Raw genomic sequence first — 21,920 nt, forward strand, 5'->3', positions numbered from 1 at the left:
CAGGTAGTCTTCCATGTCGCATGCACCACAAGTGATCCTGAAAATTTTTCAGAATCCTTTCTATGACAACACGTCTTCCAAAAATGAACTTCTGGGGTCAAGGTCAATTAAAACATCATTAAGCTCTTTGAAATTCCACTGAGCTTTGAAGATGTACAACCCTGGGATGTTTAATATAAATTTTGCCAGACTTATAAATAAACTAAAAAATGCAGCACAGTTGACTCTCTCCCAAGGCCCCTTTAAAACACTTAGGGATTGCTTAGATTTGGGTAATGATGGATGACTATTAAAAAGCTGTGCGTGGACAGCGTGCAACAAAACACGCCCCCTTTCTACAGGCCTTGCACAAGCCATTCTCCGTGGCCCTTCCCCTAATGCCGATTCTCAAACGCCATTCAGGGCCCAGGGACAGCTGCAAACAAGAGTCTACAACAAACCGTTGGGAAATAAAAAACATTGGGAAAATACGGTGAGTTGTCCCAAGCAGCTGATCCGGTACAATGTAAGGCCCTGTCCTTTATTTGGGATGTTTATCCTTGCTTTCCTTGCCTTACTCTTTTGGTATGAAAATGTTCACTCTTTTTGAAAGGGAGGACTGTAGAAATATTTGGTTTTGCTTAAATGTCCTTTCATTAGCAAATTAAAAGAGGAAACGGCTGTATTGGTTTTAAAACCTATTTTAACTATCCATGAAATTCAAAGTCTGGAAAACTTTGCTCGAAGGCTGCGCCAAACCCCAGAACCTGGGGGAGAGAGGCTTCAGGAGAGAATGCTTAAAACCATTCCTTTAAGAAAATTTAGCTTCTCTCCAGGAGAACTTGTCCTCTTCCAGAAAATGTTATGGAGAACGGGGATGGCGAAGTGTCCTTCATTCCGTCTTCCTCCCTTTTCCCAGCGTCCACAGAAGTATGGACGGTCTGAACATAAGGTCTTCTTGAAAGGGGAAACAGAAAATAGTTAAGATAAAAAAAAAGAGCCCTGCCCCTAAACGTCGTGAGAAAGCCACCTCCCTCGCTGATCTGTACTTACAGCTGCTGGCTCAGAGGGCCAGAAGTACGACACTGTGTCACCACCAGAGCCGCCAGCGTGTTTACTTTCTCCTGACAAATACTATAAATTTTCTTCCTGTAGCACACAAATATTGTTTATGCAGCTGTGATTTCTTCAATGAATACTGACTTTCTGCCCCAATGAATCTTTGTTTCAAAGGCATTTCAGGAGAGTTCTCCTCTGGCGTTTGGGGGGGATTTTTCAAGTAAGACTGCTTAATTAGGAACAATCATGTGCGTTAGCTCCACCAGAAAGGAAAAAAAAAAAAAATTGGCCTGGGTAAGTGTTTCCATCTCGGGTTCCAGGCTTGATGGAAAGCGGCTTCTTCCTTGCCCTCGGTGGCCTTTTCTCTGGAGACTCAAGGTAAGATCTGAGGCGGCTGGCCCAAAGAGACAGGACAGACTCTCAGGAAACCTCAGCCCCTCCGGCAGTTGAATTGCCACTCCTCTGAGGCCAGCCGAGCTTACTTTCCTACTTCATTTAACTAGCCAGATGATAGGTTGACTGATGGGGTCATTATGTCCAGCGTAAAGTATTTTAGAATGAAAATGATGCAATAGGTTAGACCACTACTCAATTTTTGTTATCGCCCCAAATGCATACAGTGTCCTTAAAACCTTTTGGTTCAGACTGAAAGAAATGTTAAATCCCAAGGTGACTATATTTTCTAGAACAGATTGAGCGAAACCACTCTCTTTTTTAAAAAATCGAAGCATATGGAAGTGAATTGCTTAGGTTTTACTTTTTAAAATATCTGGTAGAAGGTAAAAACTGAAGAGATTAATCTCTCTGGTGGGGTTTGTGGTTGGTAAGGAAAATTCGCCAAGCTTTGTCTGCCTGCCCATCAAGTGACTATTATCGTTTTCATATATTTGGGTCAGTCAAGTAAGTCGGCAACCTTCTTTAGATGTAGAACTGACTGACAAACTGGGAATTTATCCTGTGTAAGAAATGTCCTCAACACCAGGATTTTTGCTGAAGCACCATTAAATTTAAAACGTGCTCCAGGATACTATTTCAGTTTCTGTTTGTGGCTTCTTTATTCTCCCCTTTTATTCCCATGGCCTTTTCTATTTTTTTTTTTTTCTTCAGAAGGGTAAGAAAGAATTTTAAACTCATAATTTATAGACATGCTCAGACTTTCAGCAATTTCTCATTATGCTATAACCAAGTGCTAGAGTTTAACTTTTGACTCATAAGCCCAATTTATGAATCAGTTATCCTTCGCATGACTCACTCCAAACTGACTTTTCCTTGGGCACTTCTCAGCTCATTTATTGATCCCTACCTACTCTGATAGCAGCAGCTTGAAACCTTGTAGTCAGAGACTTGCTTGCATTCATTCTTTCGTCCATTAATTCTCCAGAGATATATACTGGGTGTCTACTGTGTGTCAGATACTGTAGTAGATACAGGGGTATAGCTGAATCCAGGAGAGATACGGAATTCTGCACTCACAGTGATAATGTTGAAGCTATTTCTTCTAGAAACACTCTTCTTTCAGGGACCCCTGACCTCAAATACATGCATATATTTAACTATGTATACCATATTTTGATATCTATTATATATATGTATCAAAAACTTAGCTGCCCATTGGATGGAAGTGGATATGCTATATTTGATACTGGTCAGTAGTGCATTGGCCCCATCAGAGAAGTTGCTTCTTTTTGGTTTAGATGAGGAGGTCCTTGGAGACCTGGCTGAGTAGCTTGAAGGGGTCAGCCTAGGACTGAGGCAGGTGCTTTTCTTTGTTTCTGATAAGGCCCTGTTAGATGTTGACCCTGCCTTCTTGATCACCTGAGTTCCTCATAAGTCCACACAGCTAAACCACAAATCTTCCTCCATTCACAGAAAGTCTTCTTAGAGGTTAGCAGTAATTGCCAAATCCAATGGTCCAATTTTTCTGTCTTCAGGCCTTCTAGCCTTTGCACATGAATATTGCTTTTCACAGAAGAAAGGCCCTTTTGCCAGGTGTCATGTCCCTTGGGAAGCAGCCACTGGTTTTCTCTTCCTCGGCTAGGCTAGATGGTGCTTGCTGTTTGTTATGCACTAATCGCTTCCCCCAAATCAGAGAACAAGAAGATGCCAGGCAAAATAGATGCCTAAGTTACGTGATGCCCAGGCCCCATACTGAAATGTATTTTCCCTCCTTCTTCCCCTTTCATGAGCCTTTCAAAGTTCCTCAAATGTCCATTTGAAAAGTATTTCCACACTTTTTAAAAAAAGGCATACCTGACTACACAATTTTAGAATCAAACTGTCAGTACTCTTGAGAAGGGTAATACATTAAATTTTTAAAATTGCTCAATGCTCATAAAGGGAATTTGCTTCTGGGTAAAAGGTTTTGTAGGTAGTGGTACCTGGAAGCTGGTTTTCAGAATAGGTAGGAAGAGGGAGGGGAGAGGTCAATCCCTCTTTTCTTTATTTCTTTATTTTTTTAATTTCTTTTCTTTTGTATTTGTTTTGTTTTTGGCAGCCAGCTTTAAAAGTTTATAAATGCTATACAGGAATTCAGGAAAGAGAATAAAGCCCAATTCTCAGAAGTAAGTGTAAGCTCTTAAAGAAGCTGGTATTACATTATATTCATAATGTTTCTGCTCATATAAAAATTCACTGAAGTCTATGAACTAGAGAATATGTATATTTTACAAAAGATACAAAAAGTGACATTTTATTTTAAGATAGCAGTCTAGCTTACAGGTTAAATATTTACCTTAAAACCATCTAGTATTGCACTACATTTTGTAAAAGCAGATTATTTAAAAATAGTGAGGAAAAAAGACAGAGAAGAAGACAGATAGGAAATACTCAATAGATGACATGAAATACTGAATATCATAAGTACAACTAGAATCTCAGTTCTTTTCTTTTTAAAATGTAATTAAACTGCGAAGATATTTGTACACCATGGTTTTGGTAAATATACAAATACATTAAACTTCTAAGATCATCAGTTTAATTTTTAAATATACCTAAAATTCAAATAAATAAAATTTAGGTAGAAGAGTTTGAGGGTAAAGATGAGGATGTTTAAAAGCAGATTGCTTTTGTCTACTTTTGAATATTTATAGAATATATTTGGTAGTTACTTTTGAACATTAAGTACTAAATATTATTCTGTGCTTTCTACTTTAATGTGAGTAAGAATTTAGGGCAATGGAAAATATAAAACTGGAAATTTCCCTTACAGATTAAATTTGTGTTTTCTTTACCCTTGAGAACTAAATCATATCTAAGAGATTTGTAAAAATCATTCAATTATGGAGGAAAAAATCTACATATATCTATGAAAAAGATATTTAGTATGCTAGGATCTCTCTGAAATGAACAAAAAAGCAAAAAAAAAACTAATAATTTCTTCGAATATCTTCTGAAAACTTCCAATTTTAATATGCAGAGATCACTCAGATTTTCAGGAAAAAAAACCCACCCAAAAGCAACAAGGAAAATGAGACAAACAATAATACAAGGCTATACTCAGGAAAACTAGGAAACAACTGAAATCCCCCCCCCAAAAAAGAGAGAGAAAATATTTCCAAATTGAAAGAAGGAAGCTCCAGAGTGAAAGTGCCGGTGACTGCTGAGCTGAGAGAAAGTCTTAGGAGCTCAGTTCTGAGTGACACATACTGAAATGTAAACCCAACTTTTTACAGTAGGGGTCAGCAAACTTTTTCTTAAACAGCCATTTAGTAAATAGTTCAGGCTTTGTGGGCTATATGATCTCCATCACAACTACTTAACTCTGCCCTCGTAGCCCAAATGCAACCTCAGGCAATTTGTAACCAAATGGGTATAGCCATGTTCCCACAAAACTAGTTACAAAAACAGGTAGCTGGTCAATGGACTGTAGTTTGTCAGTCACTGTTCCACAGCAATAACGGTGTACCAGCTTGAGTGAGAGATTCCCTTGGCCTGAAACTGATGAGGTTTCCAGAAAAAGAAGAGGTGAGACTAAATGAGAAGTTGTACAAAGAAGCCATATATTTGATGGAAGCAGGCTGCTGGCAAAGCAGTGAGGAGGAAAGTGACTTTACTTTCTGAATGGCTCAAAGACGCTGATATCGACTGGCCTGGGGAAAGCAAGGGCTAAAAGAATCCACTTCTACATTTCTAAATGCAATCCTTTTCCATAAGAAAACCTCCTGCTAGCTCGAACAGGGGCCATATCCCTATCCTTTAAAAAAGTCTTTTAAAAACAGTTGGTTCAGGAAAACTTCTCTCATTCACAGTTGAGTAATCAAAAAGACATTAGCTCAGCCATCTACACAAAAATGTTTAAAGAAGGGGAAAAAAAGAAGAAAGAGGGAAATTAAATGGCAGTCAATGAGTCAATTTTCGTCTCATGTGGCAGACAAAAATTATGATTAAATATATTCCTTGATTATTTAAAAGTGATTGAAATAATCACCTATATGCAATTTTAGGGGACACAATGATAAAACAATGGAAGTAGATCAAACACTAGCTGGCAGAATTAAGGGAAGACATAAGGAGAAAAACAAAAGTATCACAAATGAAGGTTAAATTGGAATTTGCACAATAGTGATCAGGCACTGCCGAAAGTAAGGCTAGGGATGAAGCAGGCAGGCTTGGACAAAGGTGAGCAAAGAGAAATAAACAGGCAAGACGTTTAAAAGGATTAGAGAAAAAGGATAGATTTAGAATAGGGATAAAATAAACATATATAAAACTGGTGTTGGTGTCCACAAAGAAGAAAACCAAAATAATAAACAATGTCATGTAGGAGTATTCTGCAAAAATTATGAATATAAAACACTAATAAAAATTTCAGTAGCACCCCCCCTGAAAAGACTCACACACCATGACCAAATGGAACTTATTCCAGGAATGCAAGGATAGTTCAGTATCAGGAAATCTATTAATACATTTTAAAATCACACAAATAAATTACAAGCTGTGTTCCCAGATCTTGATATTTGATAAAATCCAGCATCCATTCTTTTTTTAAAAAAGCACTCAATAAATAGTGATAGATATATCCTTAATGTAATGAAATATTTTAATCTCAACCTAAAGCCCAGCACATGTTTAATGGGAAACCCCAGAAATATTTATTGAAGCCAGGAATAAGACAAGGATAGCCACTATCACCACTACTGATAAACATTGTTCTAAAAGATATAGACAATGTAATTACACAAGAAAAATAAATAAAATATACAAAAATTGACAAAGAAAAAGGCAAATAATAATTGCAGATTATTAAATTAATATGCTAGTTGCAATAAAAAGTGATCCAACTCAAAACCTATTATAAACAATAGGGGATAATAGGTAGATCCTGGGTATAGAATTGACATATAAAAACATTATCTGTCATATATTAAAGTACCAAGGTATAACAGAAGAAAATATTTCATTTTTAATGACAATAAGAAAATATTTAAGAAATAAATTTTTATCAGATGTGCAAGTTCCATATGAAGAAATCTTTACCGTGCCACTGATGGATACAAAAGAGCACTTGACTAAATGGAAAAGTATATTATATTCTTGGCAAGGGAAACTCAGTATCATAAAGCTTTCAATTCTCTCTAAATTAATCTAAACATGTAATACAGTTCCTATAAAAATATCAACAGAATTTGGGGGCTATATGTAGGATCCTAAAGTTCATATGAAAAAATAAGCAAGACTAACTGGGAAAATTCATTTAAAAAATAGATAATGTATGTCACTAGCCCTATCAGGTGTTAGAATGTTTAGTATATGGTAAGAGTGGCAGTTCAAATCGGTGGGGGAAATGTTGAAATTAAACAATAAATGTTATTAGAATAACAGAGTTCCTTCTGGATAAAGTTAATATTAGGTTCAACCGCATACCTTACATCAAAATGACTTCATGATGAATCAAAGATTTCCCTGTAAATAATAAAAACATAAAAGAACTGTGACACTTCATGGGACATTTAAAAATGTTATAGTGGGGTAGGCCTTTCTAAGTATATTATAAACTCAGAAGCCATAAAAAAGACTGATGAATTTTGACAATATAAAAATAAAAGACATTATTATACACTAGTGGAATCCAATGGAAATATAATGCAAGACACATGCAACTTTTAACTTTATAGTAGTCACATTATAAAGTAAAAAGAAATGGGTGAAATTAATTTTAATAATATATTTTATTTAACTTGACAATTAAAATATTTCCATTTCAATAGATAATCAATATAAAATATAGAGATATATTCCATTCTTTTTCTGAACTAAGAAATCTGGTTTTTCTGAACTAAGAAATTTGGACTAACAGCACTTCAAGATCTGATGGGCCTATATGTGGCTGCTGGCTACCATATTCGACAGTGCTTAAATGGAATTTATTTCTGTAATAGAATATCCTGGTATAGAAAGAATTCTCATAAATGAACAAGAAAAAGTAACAGCTTAATGGGGAAAAAGGGACAAATCTTTGCTAAGTCATTAAAAAGAGAATTTCAAGTTCAACTCTAAGAAAATATTATTTCATCTCAGCTTAGCAAAGATCAGTAAGTTTTATAACACCGTGGATCTGTGAGGAGGAAGACATCTCATACATTGATGGTAAGAGGTCAACTTGGTGCGAACTCAGTGGAGAGAAATTTGGCAATATCTATCCAAAAAAGTAATGCACATAACTTGGACACATTTAAGTGGAAAAAAAAAGAATTAATTAATATCTGTTGATATTTTTTAAGTATGGTGAGCTTGGTACCAACAGTGAAAAAAAAGATGTGTATTATACATGCACATATATAATATACATAGCTACAGACAGGTCATATCTAGAAGGATCACTAAATAAGTAGTATAAGAAGTTGCGTAGTGGGAGGGGAACTGGTTAACTCTGGGAGAAGGATAAGAAGGAGAGTTACTTTCTACTCTATACCCTTCTGTACCTTTGAGTTTAGTACCATGTATATATATTATCTATTCAAAAAATAAATGAAATATTTAAACATATTTGAAAGGGCATTGAAGCATCAAGAATATCCATTGAGACTATATCATTTAGTTTTGGGTATCTATTGCAAAGGTGTATTCTTTTATTTATTTATTCTTTTGTTTTCAATTCGCATAGTACGATTTACATAATATGGCAACAGTCAGGTCCAAATGCAGCACCGATATTAAGAATGTGGGGGTTGCTCGCTGCTCAGTTTCCAGACTCTTGATTTTGCCTCCAATTCTTTCAACAGTCAGGACCCGCTTTTCGACCTCCTCAGTGCTGGTGGGACCGAATGGCAGGTGCACACCGCCCGCTCCTCCGTGGGCTCCCCGACCTCGCTGACAAGGTGGGGCTGGGAAGTCCGGGCTGGCTGGTCGTCACCACCAGGGGCTGCAGCTCCTGAGGGGTCTCTCTGGACTGCAATGGCCAGGGCCGTGCCCAGGAAAGGGAACAAGCTCAGTGTGGGTTTCAGGTTGACCTTGCCTTCCAGGGCTCCAGAAAACCCTGTCCCGTTTCACATCCTGAGCCTCCCACGAGGGGGTGCGCCCGGCCTGCCTCTGGGGCCCGCGGCGTCCGGGCAGGTCGAGGACCGTGAGCCTCTTCGGCCAACCGGAAATGGAGAGGAACCGGAACCGGAAGCACGTGAGAGCTGACAAGGCCGTTCCGGCCGGTTGGTAGCAGCGGCAGGAGAGGCTGCCCAGGAACCGCCAGAGGCTCTCGGTGCTGGAGGGAACTGCGGCCGCGGCCCGGCGGCGCCCCGAGCGGGCCCGAGGGCCGTGGCCGCCGCTCCGTGGTGGAGCCCCGCTTCTGGGACTCGCCGTGTGCGTTAAAATCCTGCGTTCAAGGTACTCAGCGAGGCCATGCGGCGTCTCCTCGCGGCGGGCCCCTGCCGCCTCTGTGCCCGCCCGCGGCGGTCGGTGGGGCGGTCCCGGCTGTGACTGCCCGTGGGCCGCGGGCCTTCTTACCCCCCGGCCCGTGCGCACGAAGCAGAAGCCGAAAGGACACGCAAAGATGAAAGCTGGAGGCCAGGACACGCAGCGCCGCGCGGCTTCGGCCGCCGCGAAGGCCCGGCGCGCCCTGGTGCGGGGCTGCCCGGGCGCGGCCGCTGCGGCGCGGAGCCCGGCCTCTGGGCGCCAGAGCTGCTGAGTACAAGGCGGACGTGCTGGGCTTCTCCTTCTCTTGGCGAGTTTTGAGGAGCAAGCAGAGGCGGGAGCCGCTGCCCCAGCAGAAAGCGGTGGAGCGGTGGGAGCCAGAGGTTGCGCGCCTGCTTGAGGTCCTGGGTTCGATCCCCGGTACTGCCAAAGAAGATAAAAATGAAAGGAGGAAAGGGGCCTTCACCCTGACCATATCTTTCCCACAATCCCGATTTCTGGGAAGAAAGTCTCCTCAAACATTCACGCCAAATCGAAAGTCAACCGCGCTGCTGGCGTGCTAATGGTCGCTGCCTGGACGGACTGCAGAAATGGGGAAATTCAAAGTGTGATGGAGGAGCCTGGGCCATATGGTCCAAAATAACCCGCTAAACCATCAGAACCACCGGAACCAGAAAACCCAAGGGACCTTTGACAGCTCTTTTCCCTCTCTCCTCTCCCCGCTCAAGACCACACATTATTTTCTCTCCATAGTTGGAGGACTTGAGGGGAAAAGTAATTGAGCGGAGTCTTTGTCCTGATCAAACACTTCGGCTCTTTTGCTCAGCATTATTACTTGGGTCTTCATTAAAGTGATTTGACGAGCGGGCCATGGGCAGAAGTTTTGGCTTACAGGAAAGCCTCTGCTTTCTATGCTTGAAACATCCTCCTTGAGAGTGGTTATATTTTTAGATGCTTGTTCTTTTTTTTTTTTTTTTTAAGATTTATTTATTTATTTAATTTCCCCCCCTCCCCTGGTTGTCTGTTCTTGGTGTCTATTTGTTGCGTCTTGTTTCTTTGTCCGCTTCTGTTGTTGTCAGCGGCACGGGAAGTGTGGGAGGCGCCATTCCTGGGCAGGCTGCACTTTCTTTTCACGCTGGGCGGCTCTCCCCACGGGGCGCACTCCCTGCGCGCGGGGCCCCCCCACGCGGGGGACACCCCTGCGTGGCAGGGCTCTCCTTGCGCGCATCAGCACTGCGCATGGGCCAGCTCCACACGGGTCAAGGAGGCCCGGGGTTTGAACCGCGGACCTCCCATATGGTAGACGGATGCCCCAACCACTGGGCCAAAGTCCGTTTCCCAGATGCTTGTTCTTTATCAAAGCGTAGCTAAGGAGGAGTGACAGCAGCTCCCAGTGTTTGTTTAATGCCGGAGGGTGTAGGTAGCATTTAGTAACTTAAAAGTGTACTTCGTGGAGTGCTCTTTATTCCTCAGTGTGTGTGGGATCCCTGCTCAAAGCTCCTACAATACAAGCAAAGGACACTTCTGACACCAAAAGGGAAGGAGTGCTTATTTGGTTTCCAAATTTGGTATTCTACTTTGCATTTTCGTGAATATTATTTTGAATCTTTTCAGTTTCCTTGTAACACCCAGTTCACCAGGGCTGCAGACACCACCCTTTTGGTGCAAGCACTGTGTGCTCTCACTGTGCCATGTGTCACTGGTGTGTTTTTCATACCACAGCTTCCATGCCTTGTTCTCGCTACTTTGGGTTTGTAGCACTCCTTTCCCTGGGCCTCCTGCAACCTGGATGGTGAAATTCTATTCATTCATCAAACTCAGTTCAAATGTCACTTCCTTTATGAAGCTTCCAATGCCCCTTGCCAACACCTCCCCCTTCCCCCCCGCAGGTAAAAGTACCCATTCACTTTTCTGGACCTCCAGAGGACTGTGCACATATTTTACAGTGTATGCACACACCTGTGTAGATATCGAATAGTTAAGCAGCGAAACATCGGCATTGCAGGTGTGGATTGTCTATAACCCCTGTTTTTGGCAGTGGGAGAATGAAGATAATGCAATGTAAGCATAATCACAGAGCTGAAAGGCATCTATGTAAGTGAAGGAGAGAGGAAAAGGTTTTTCTAGACTGTAGCTAAAAAGGAAATTGTTCAATTGCTGCCCCCAAATTGGAGGGACAGGTAATTCCTCTCCCCTCCGTAACAGTGCGGAGAGGAGAAGACATTTTGTAGTAGTCACTGCACACAGTCCTTTTTAGAGGAGAACCAAGGCACCTCACATTTCCGCGTTTGCCCATTCTGTGCAGTAGCAACTGGGAATGAAACTAGCTGGTGCTAAAGAAATAGAGTTGTTAGAGAATCTGAATGATCATGTCAAACTAGTACAATTGCAGAGGCACAGAATTCTCTAGTTAATAAAGCAGCTATAAGAGAAGGTAGGAACTCATTTGTTGACTGGCCTGGTAGTGTGGAGGTGGGATATGGACCATAGTAAACTAGACAACAAGATCAGCAGATGACACAAACCAAATAAAAGGATCCAGACAGGGACAAGGCAAGGTGGCTTAACGTGGTCAGTTCTGCTGTGTGTTTTATGGATACGTTGGTGAAGAGGGAGGTTTAGTTAGCCCCGACTGCTGCCTTGCTGTTCAGATGTAGGTGCCTCTGTATGTGTGTGTTTGAGTGCAGTAGGATGCTAGTATTACTTCTCATCTTGGCCGCTGCCCTACCCCAAATCAAGTGAAGCTCACTGACAGTTTGGGGTTTGCTCAGGGAAAGGTTGTTATTAAACAAAAGGGAAGCAGATTTGGCTCAACTGATAGAGCATCGCCTGCCATATGGAAAGTCCATGGTTCAAACCCAGGGCCTCCTGACCTGTGTGGAGCTGGCCCACACATAGTGCTGATGGGCGCAAGGAGTGCTCTGCCACGCAGGGTGTCCCCCACTTAGGGGAGCCTAATGCACAAGGAGTGTACCCTGCCTGGAGAGCTGCCCCATGTGAAAAAAGTGCAGCCTACCCAGGAGTGGCGCTACACACACGGATAGCTGATGCAGCAAGATGACGCAACAAACAGACACAGATTCCCCGTGCTGCTGACAAGAATGCAAGCAGACACAGGAGAACACACAGCGATTGGACACAGAGAGCAGACAACAGGGAGGGGGGAAGGGGAGAGAAATCGAAAAATAAATAAATCTTAATAAATAAATGAATAAAAACGAAAGGGAGCCTCTTCTGGCTCTCGGGTTTCAAAACCCCAAAGCCCAGAGAAGAACAGGGAAGATTAAGAGCAAGACTTCTCACCCCCATGAGAAAGAGGCAGCCTATCCAGGTGGGTGAGAAGCTAGGGGCACTTAGATGTCGTGGATCTGCTCTGCAGGCTGGCCGAGGAGAGAAGGATGCTGTAATTTGAGGTGTGTGCGATCCAAGAGGACCCGAGATTCTAAAGCCATGATCATCTCTAGAGTTCCTAGAGTGGCCTGGAAGTTGAGCTGGGACCTGGGCAGCCGCAGAATGTCACTCCCCACTGCAGCTTGGGAGCAGCCAAATATTTCTCATGAGCCCACAAATGGCCCAGATGTAGTGCAAAGAGTCCCCAGGCTGGATGAGGCCCTGCCCGAGGGATGAATGGGCTGAGCACTAGGCAGGAGGCTGGCTGTCTCGGTGGAAGCCAGCATGGTCAGATGGTGGCAAAGTACCTGCTCCATGCAAAGTGCAGGCCTCCCATCAGAACCCCTCACTGCCTGCCTCCCCACAATGCTGCCCTGAACTCCTATGGAATTGCAAATTTCAGTGTAGGCTCCACTAGCTGAATGAGATTTATTTTATAAATTAGGCTGATTAACCAAAAATATAAAAAGTTATATTTTTAGCACTCTTGAGTTTGTGTCTATATGTGTCTATATGTGTCCCATTTTTTTAAAGGAGTCATATATTTCATTTCATGTGGCTTAGGTCATTTTCAATGATTTCCACTGTTACCACTTTATTGATATTAATGAGGGTCAACTTAACAAACATTTGCCAAAATGTTGGTGTCCCAGTAGCAGTAATATTGTGACAATGTTCCTTCATCATTTGTTAGAAATCTATTACAACAATGTAAGGAGTTAGTGGTGGGGCGATGTATGGGAATCCTATATGGTATGAATGGCTATTTTGTTAACTCACAACTTCTCAAATAAAAAAAATAAAAGAAATTTAAAACAGCATAAAATGAAAAAAATAAAAAAAAATTGGTGCCCCAAATTGGCATAGCACTTACAGAATGGCAACTGAAGAAATTATTTCAGCTCTTCCGCCTATTTATTATAATGGCACTCTGAAATTTGGTGTTCTGTACCATTGCTTAACTCTCCATCTCCATCTGTTAGACTGTGAAATTCTTCTTCATTATTTTTTCCCTAAGTCCAAAGAGTGAAACCCAGAAGAGGAGCTTAATAAACATTTACAGAATTAAAAACTTTCCTAAAGGTAGGGGGACAGTGAATCATTCTTAAAATTCTTTTGTGGCCCTCTCAGATTCTGGCAGGGTTTGGGACACAGAATCAGGGCTCAATAATTGTTGAGTCAATAAACAAATTTATCAAAAAAAAAAAGAGCTAAGAGACATAAAATGTGACACTGAAGGGACATTCAGTGTCCTCAGCATTTTTCAGAAGAAAGTGAATCTGCCTCTCTGTCCAGTTTTACTTAGTTTTTCTTAGTTTCTTATGTCTAAAGATCTGAGCAGGAAATCTTTTCTGGCCCTGAAAGTAGACAATTACTGTTGAACTCAAAACCTAACTAAATTCAATAGTGCTTTAAAAATACTATAAAAAGACTAACATCTACTCCTTTTCCATTCCCCATTCCTTCTTCAAAAATGTTTTCTGCCTTTTTTGTTCTAAATATAAGAACTTACAAAGAAAAACCCCTTCTGTAAGTGTTGCTCAGTGATTGGAGCCTTTAAAGTGTGATACAAGGCCCCTGAGTCTGGAGCCCTTATTATATTACTAGTTTCAGAAGAAGATTAGATTTCTCTCAAGATTGCCTTTGGCTGAGTTTCCTCCCTGGTGTCCCGCTCCCCTGTGACTGAGTTTCCTGCCTTGGAATCCAGGCTGGGATTCTTAGCACTGAGCCCCAGTTTCCTGCAGGCAGAATCCCAGCACCCTTGCCAACCGCCTCCCTTGGGCTGAAGCCAGGTTCTAGAACTACTCTCTGGACTCACATCCGTGCCCTGTTTATCCCAAAAAAACAGATCCCATCCAATGTGTTCCATGTTCAGGTATTACATCCTCATCAGAGCTAATCATAAACCAAGTCTGTTTCAAATCCTGCAACGGATCTCCATTTTTCATTACAGAATTTTCCTACTGCCTGTCTGTAGTACATTTTGTTCAATGTATTAGCCAGAATGTACTAATTGCTTTACCAAACAACCCTAACTTTAGATTACACACAAAAAATTTACTTACTGCTAAGAAGCCTTGTGTTAGTTCTTGCAACACTACAGTGCAGGTCAGGAGGGGAGCTGGGGCACTACTCTGTGTGGTCTCCCAGGGACGCAGTTTCCTTCCATCTGGTAGCTCTGCCCTGTTGCTGGTCTTCATAGATGGCTCCATTTAGCCGGAAGATGGGGGAAGAGCTGGGGTGGGACAAAGGAGGTCCAGCTCGTGAGCAGGCCTAGAAGAGGCACATCTCACTTCGACTCACATGCCATTGGCCAGAACTCTGTCTTGTGGCCATTCCCAACTGGAATATGTCATCTGGCAGTGTGCTGAGAAAGAAGACAGCACAGACGACGGTGACCCTAGTAGACTGATTCACAAGTACTTCCACTATTAAAGGTTTCTAAAATCTTTAAACCGCAAGTGTTCCTTGGTGCATAATGCAAATTACACCCTAGCAAGTGATCTGGACTAACTTGTATTATTAGTCACATTTTAAAAAAACACTATAAGGAGGGGAGTGGGTATAGTTCAGTTTGAGCACCTACTTCACATGTATGAGGCCCCAGTTTCAATCCTTGGTACCGCCTAAAAAAATTTTTTTTTAAACTATAAGAATATAAAAACGAATGAGTAGAGACCAATAATGATAATAATTATCTTCAATTTCTAGTTAATGTACCTGATCTCACTTCTGTAGCTTACTTTAAAAATAATCTTAATATAGGTTAACATTTTAGATTGTTAATAAAAGAATATTTAAATAATATTTGCTGTTTATTGATGAATTTAATAGAAACACAAATATGTATAATATACATATATTATTTAATAGTTCAAAATGGATAATTCTATTATTTTTAAATCTAAAGTAAATTGTGCATTACACAAATGTATAGTTTATCGTATGTCAATCATACCTCAATAAAACTTTAAAAAATCTGAATTATAGTGTGAGTCGAAGAATATTCATCAAGCAGGATATATTTCATATGCCTAGCATGGCATACAATGTCCTCTAAATCTAACCTTAGCCTCTGTTTTCAGCATCATCTCCATTACTCTTCTCCAAGGAACAACTGATGGCCGGAATGATGAGAACAAAGGTGAGAAACTATGCATTTCTACCCTCTTTACCTTTACTGTCAAGCTTTATTTGTTGACTGGGAGAGTAGAAAAGATGATTGACTGCAGTGAAGGGACTCTGGCAATATGGGCATGATAGTGACATGAATTTGCTTCTTTCCTCTGACAATCCCAGTCTCACAGCTGGTGACTCGGAGGGGAGGGTCAGTGGAGCCCAAGAGGATCTTCCTAAAAAAAAAAGTATAGCCCATTGACCACAAGTTGACTTTCCCAGGTCAGCTCCCTTCTCTAGGAAAGTACTTATAGATTTTCTATGGGTGGTATAAGCTAGTGTATCTCCAATTTTGGGTTAATTAATGGCGAGTCAAAGAACAAGCCTAGGACTTTACAACTTGGGGTCATCTTGTTTGGATTTTGATGGATGATAGGACACCCAATTCTTATTTAGATGGAGGTCACATGTCAGCCTAGCTGTTACCAAATAGTTGCATTGTGTATGATAACCACATACTTGTCAACTTGCGAATGTGGGCCTTACATCTCAAAGGAGTTTGTGTAAGAAAGACATTTGGGGTAAATCTGGGTTTGAATCCTGAATTTGGCATTTATCGTGACTTTCAGCCAATCGATCCATTTGAGCCTCAGTTAAATGAGACCGCTAAGTCATGGCCACATCATGAGGCTGTTGTGAGGCAAAATGAGCAGGGTAGCAGAATGAAAGGAAGAAATGGGCCAGTGAAAAGAAAGCAGGAGGGTATTAAGGAGAACTGTTTCCCATCTCACATTTTGGCTGTCCTACCCAACTCTTTGTGACTGTCTAAGTGAAGGTCCTTCCTTCTATGCCTCTCCACCCAAATTGCCTGCTCTTTTACTTATATTTTCCTTAATTTTATTTGTTGTAACAATCTTACAATGACATCAAAATGCAACTTCAAAAATCATAACCCTACCTTTCAAGTACCAATGTTTTCATTTTTCCATATTGTCCTCTAGTCTTTGACATGTGGCCATGTGTTGCATGATTAAGGTCTCATTGTCCAAGGATTTGAAGAGTGTAGTGTGATGGTTTGAAGTTGTATGGACTCCAGAAAAGTATGTTCTTAGAGATAATCTATTCCTGTGGGTGTGGACCCATTGTCAGAAGCATCTTTCTGTGAGAAGAATCTGAAGTGAAGATGTGACCTATCTCAAACAGGGTGAGGCTTATTCCTCTTACTGGAGTCCTTTATAAGAGAATGAAATTCAGACAAAGAGAGAGAAAACCATGAAAGCAGGAAGCTGAAAGCAATGAAACCCGGAAAAGAAGGGAGAGACCAGCAGGTACCGCCATGTATCTTGTCATGTGGCAGAGGAATCCAGGATCTCTAGCAGCTGGTCTTTGGGGAGAAAACATTGCCTTGATGATGCCTTGATTTGGACATTTTTCTCAGCCTCAAAACTGTAAGCTTGTAAACGAATAAATTCCCACTGATAAAAGCCAACCCATTTCTTGGTACTTGCATGAGCAGCTTTAACAAACTAGAATATATGGTGTCAACCAGGCTCTCGCTGATGAATTAACTTTGCCTCAGGAAACAAAGGGAAGCTATTCCTTGTCTGCTTCAGCTATCTCATTGAACATTCACACCCCAGAGACATCATCTATAAAAGGAGGTGCCAAATTGAGGCAGTGCAGGACAAGCACTTGCATGGTTGTGTTCTCTCCCACCTTTAAGAATGAGCACCCCAGAGATTCAAATCCCCTAAATATATCTTAAACCCCAACACCAACTACAATTCCAGTAAAGTAGCATGAAAGTCTTGTGCAAAGAGATCCCATCTGAGTCCAGCTCCATCACACAGAAACACCGGCTCCAAAGAAGGGCCATCTGTCATGGCAGTAAACCCCATCTGGACTGACAATATGATAGCCCGGCCCTGAGCCCCAACAGACTTCAGCTCCTACACTCTGATTTATTGGACTCACCTCACTCAGCTAAGATGGAGTTGAAGAAGGACAACCACCACACCATGGAGTCTAGAGGGCCTACAACTGAAAGCAAGAGGATTGCATCCAGTATCCATGTGGAATCTGAGCCTGCTCTTGACATAGAGGTGCAATGGACACAACCAATCCAAGGTCCACAGAGAAAAGGTGGCATTGGAGTGGGAAAAGTGGACATGGTGGCTAATGGGTATGGGGAATGGCAGGAAGAGATGAGAGGTGGAGCCGCCTTTGGGACTTAGAGTTGCCCTGGATGGTGCTTCAGGGGCAATCACTGGACATCGTAAATCCTCCCAGGGCCCACTGGATGGAATGTGGGAGAGTATGGGCCATGATGTAGACCATTGACCATGGGGTGCAGAGATGCCCAGAGATGTACTTACCAGGTGCAATGGATGAGTCATGATGATGGGAGTGAGGGTTGCTGGGGGGGGGGGGAGTGGTGGGGTGGGGGTGGTAGGGTTGAATGGGACCTCATATTTTTTTAATGTAATACTTTTACAAAATCAATTAAAAAAAAAAAGAAAAAAGAATGAGCACCCTTAGTGGCGAAGTGTGGGGCAAGACTTGTCATGAAAATCCTCCTCTCTTCACCCGAAGCTGAGGCCACTAAGCTCGGGGAGATAACTTCCTTCCACAGAACCACAGGCTTTGTTTGGAATTTTAGAAGAAAGCCAGTGTTGGCAATAAATTCTATCTGTTGAAAAATTATCTTCCAGCCTGGTTGGAACGCCTGGACAGACAAGCTCCACAGCCTGTGGGGCCCAGTGAGACCAATGGCCTTTGTTTCCAGAAGACTTCCTCTGCCCCTCTCCTCCTTCCTCAGAGTCGATGTGAACAGGGTCAAAGACGGTTCACGGCCTGAGGGTGGTACAGCTCAGAGCACCCATTACCCCTTAAATACTACTTATCCCCTGTCCAGGGGCACCCGCACCCTCACCCCTCTGGAGCTGAGGGCCCTCTTCCGAGGACCTAGCAGAGCAGACATGTTCATATGGTCATATGTTTCAGTCGTTTTTTCAAGGAATGGCACTAAAGTTGCAATCAGCGGAGACTGCTCTCCCTTTCTGGCCTGTCCTGCCCTCTGTCACATGTCTCCCAGTGTTGAGGGGCATTGGAGCGGCTGTGCACATGTTTGGAAGTGGATAAGGAAGGCTGCACTGGAGAGTCGTTGAGTTTGAGTTTAGCAGGGTACCCCTAGCTGATGGACAGCTACTTCTCTGTATAGTTATTGAGCTAATACATTTCCTGTGTAGAAAGATCTTCTAGGGTGAATTTCAAAAAGAAGTAATGAGTAGGTTCTTGGATTGCCTGACAATTCAATTAAGGAAGAGAAGTGAATTATATGAACATATTGAGGAACACGTTTTAATTCCCTGCTGATTTGGTGAAATAGCAACATCAATTGAAAAAAAAAAAAACCCAGAAAACTCATGCACTATAACAATGGAATAATGAGTGCTATCAATCTAAAGAATATATAACATTAGTTACTGTAGCAAAACAAAAGCTTGAAATAATCTTAAATCCTATAACCTATGTGGGAAAGAAACTTAAGAGGGGTTTTCTCAAATTTGACAACAATCTTAAAAAAAAAAATTAAAACATTGCCATTAAGAAGTTGTGAAAAGGAAATACAGATTCAGTAGAAAGCAGAGACTGAATTATCTTTCTACTTTCTTTATGGAAATTTCCATATAGACAATAGCATTGTCATAAGAAGAAGTGATCAAAGAGCAGCCAAGAAGATATGGAAAAACATCTAAGGGAATCAGGCCATTAGGGAAAAAATACACTATATTATATGGATTTTGTGCTGTTTTTGGTATTTGTCAAATCCTTGAAATTGTCATTTGTTGTGGTTTCTTCTCTCATTAAATAAATATTTGCTTTCATACCTAATTGTAGTGAGAACTTGTATTTTTTTCTGAAAGAGGGTCATCCAATGGAATAAGCTTCTCCACAAAACCTGGGTCCACTCCTGAAGCTGGCCCCAAAGACAGGTAAGGGGAGATTCCAGATGTTTCTAGAGTAGCCAAGAGCAAGTGCACATGCCCACAGGCACACAGTGCACCTGCTCTCCTGTCCTGACTGCTTCTGGGTGCCTTGAGGTTGACCCTGGAGGCCCAAGTCCGACTCCCCACCTTCTCCACAATCCACATGGTCTCCTCTTTGGGGGGTTTGGAGTGGGTGGAAAGCACTGGGGTGCTGGGGTGTGTACGTGGGAGAGAGTGTGAGTGTGTCCAGCCCTGCCTGGAGCTGGAAGCCACTTTCAGCAGGGCCTGGCCAAGCCCAGGGGTCAGATCTATCAATTTCTCCTGAATCCTAATAGGACTCATGCTGATTCGAAAAGTGTGGTTCATTTAACCACAGGTTGGATTTTATCACTTAAACCCCAGTACCAATACTTCCTCGACTTTTCATGTTTGTGTGTTCTCCTTCCTCCTCTCTCCCATCCCTTTGTTGAATCACAGACCAAGGTCCAAAAAACACCATCCAGCTGGGGGTGGGGCAACCACATCCTGCCCTGACACCTTTCTTTTATCTTTTTTAAAAAAATTATTTTATTTATCCCCCTCCCACCCTGCTGTCTGCTCTCTGTGTCCATTCGCTGTGTGTTCTTCTGTGTCTGCTTGAATTCTCATTAGGCAGCTCTGGGAACTGATCCTGGGAACTTATAGAGTGGGAGAGAGGTGATTACGCTCTTGTGCCACCTCAGCTCCCTAATCTGCTGAGTCTCTTATTGTCTCTCCTCTGTGTTTCTTTTTGTTGCATCATCTTTCTGTGCCAGCTCTCTATGTGGGCCAGCACTCCTGCGCAGGGCAGTACTCCTGTGTAGGACAGTACTCTGCGCATGCAGGCCAGCACTCCATGTGGGCCAGCTCTCTGCATGGGCCAGCACTCCATGTGGGTGAGCTCACCTTCACCATGAGGTGAAACCTGGACCTCCCATATGGTAGATGGGAGCCCAATTGCTTGAACCACATCTTCCTACACCTTTCTTTTTATGTATGTATTTTTCATTAGAGAAGTTGTGAATTTACAAAGCAATCATGCATATATGCAGAATTGCCATATAACACCCCATTACCAACACATTACATTGTTGTGGAACATTTGTTACAGATTATGAGAGAACATCATCAGACCTTTACCACTAATTATGGTCTACAGTGTACATTTGGTATATTTTTCCATACCCCCAATGTTAAAGTACTTCTTTAACATTGATTTAAGAATATTACAATATTGTGGTTAAATATAATTCAAAGATTACATTAATTGAACCTCTCCCATGCATCTCCCTAGTCTTACCACCTTGTAATAGTGATGTACATTTGTTCTAGTTCATAGAAGAACATTCTTATATTTGTACCATCAACCACAATTCTCATCCACCTTTGGTTCACTGTGTTATTCAGTCCATGGATTATTCTCTAGCTTTCTTTCAATTGACAATTATATCCCTAGACTACCCCATTTCAGTCACAATCCCATTTATAAGACAGCTATACCTAATACCTTTCTTGATTTGCCTTGGACACAACTCAAGTCATTTTATTTGGGTTGGCTAATAGTATACTAAATAACTTTTTTTAAACTCGAGAAGGGCACACTTCCTAATAAGCACAAAGGCTCTGTTCTGGTTGCTTGAGAATGCGGTGGAACCTAGAGACAGCTTCGAAGGCTGATCTCTTCAGGGAGCCTCTCACTTCATCTACTGAGCCTAAGTGGCGTTAATAAGTGCATATACCTCATCAGGCTAGGCAGCCTGCATGAAACAGAGGCATCTTCCTACCCTAGGCGCAAGCCCCTGCTCCCTCCCTTAGGCCCACCTCAGGCGAACCACCATGGCCTGGCCTCCCGTGGCATTCCACCTTCTCCCCAAACATGCTTCCTTCATTAGCTTGTGACCAAGGATTTCTCAGAGTTGACTCTGAACAAGAAGGACGATCAGACTCCACAGCAAATACCTTAAAGATGGCAAGGAAAGCAGCGGGCAGCTTCTTAAATTGGGAACATTATTTTGGTTCCCAGCAGATCCCCATAGACCCAAGAGGGATCCTTTACACCCATATTGTATCACGGAAAGAATATGAAAGGATCTGGAACAAAAAAAACAAACCTCTCTCCCACACAACTCTTACTCCTTCTCGCCTTCAATCTTGTCATTTTATTCTAAAAAAGAAAGAGATAGTAATGCAACGGACTTACAGATTTTCAGGTGAGTAGATCCAACTTTGGGAAACAAAGCCTTGGAATACTTGCTACTGAGTTCTGAGTTGTGTAACTTGATGAGCAAACCAATTTACCCAATTAATTATGAAGAATTCTGTATAGGAACTACATGCAAAAATATTAGAAATAGCCAGTAACTTACCGCACTGGATTTTTGTTTCCTTATCTGCAGTGTGAAGAGTTAGATGGAATGATTCCTAAGGTCCCTTTTAGGGAGAACATGCTATTATTTTCCATAATAATGATGAGTTCTTTTATGATAATATTTTTTGTCCTATATATTTTAAGTCACAAAATCAAGC

At 41.8% G+C, this 21,920-nt stretch overlaps 1 protein-coding gene across 1 annotated transcript in view; it reads left to right on the forward strand.

The window, feature by feature from the left end:
* DLEU7 (deleted in lymphocytic leukemia 7) overlaps positions 1-21,920 on the forward strand; it is a 93,595-nt gene that overhangs the window by 30,749 nt on the left and 40,926 nt on the right. Inside the window, exon 3 of the transcript XR_009180742.1 lies at positions 15,357-15,415. The gene's annotated coding sequence lies outside the window, so the exon portion shown is untranslated. The remainder of the gene's footprint in view (positions 1-15,356; positions 15,416-21,920) is intronic.

The sequence above is a fragment of the Dasypus novemcinctus genome, chromosome 15 (assembly GCF_030445035.2).
Source record: "Dasypus novemcinctus isolate mDasNov1 chromosome 15, mDasNov1.1.hap2, whole genome shotgun sequence".
NCBI classification, from domain to species: Eukaryota; Metazoa; Chordata; class Mammalia; order Cingulata; family Dasypodidae; genus Dasypus; species Dasypus novemcinctus.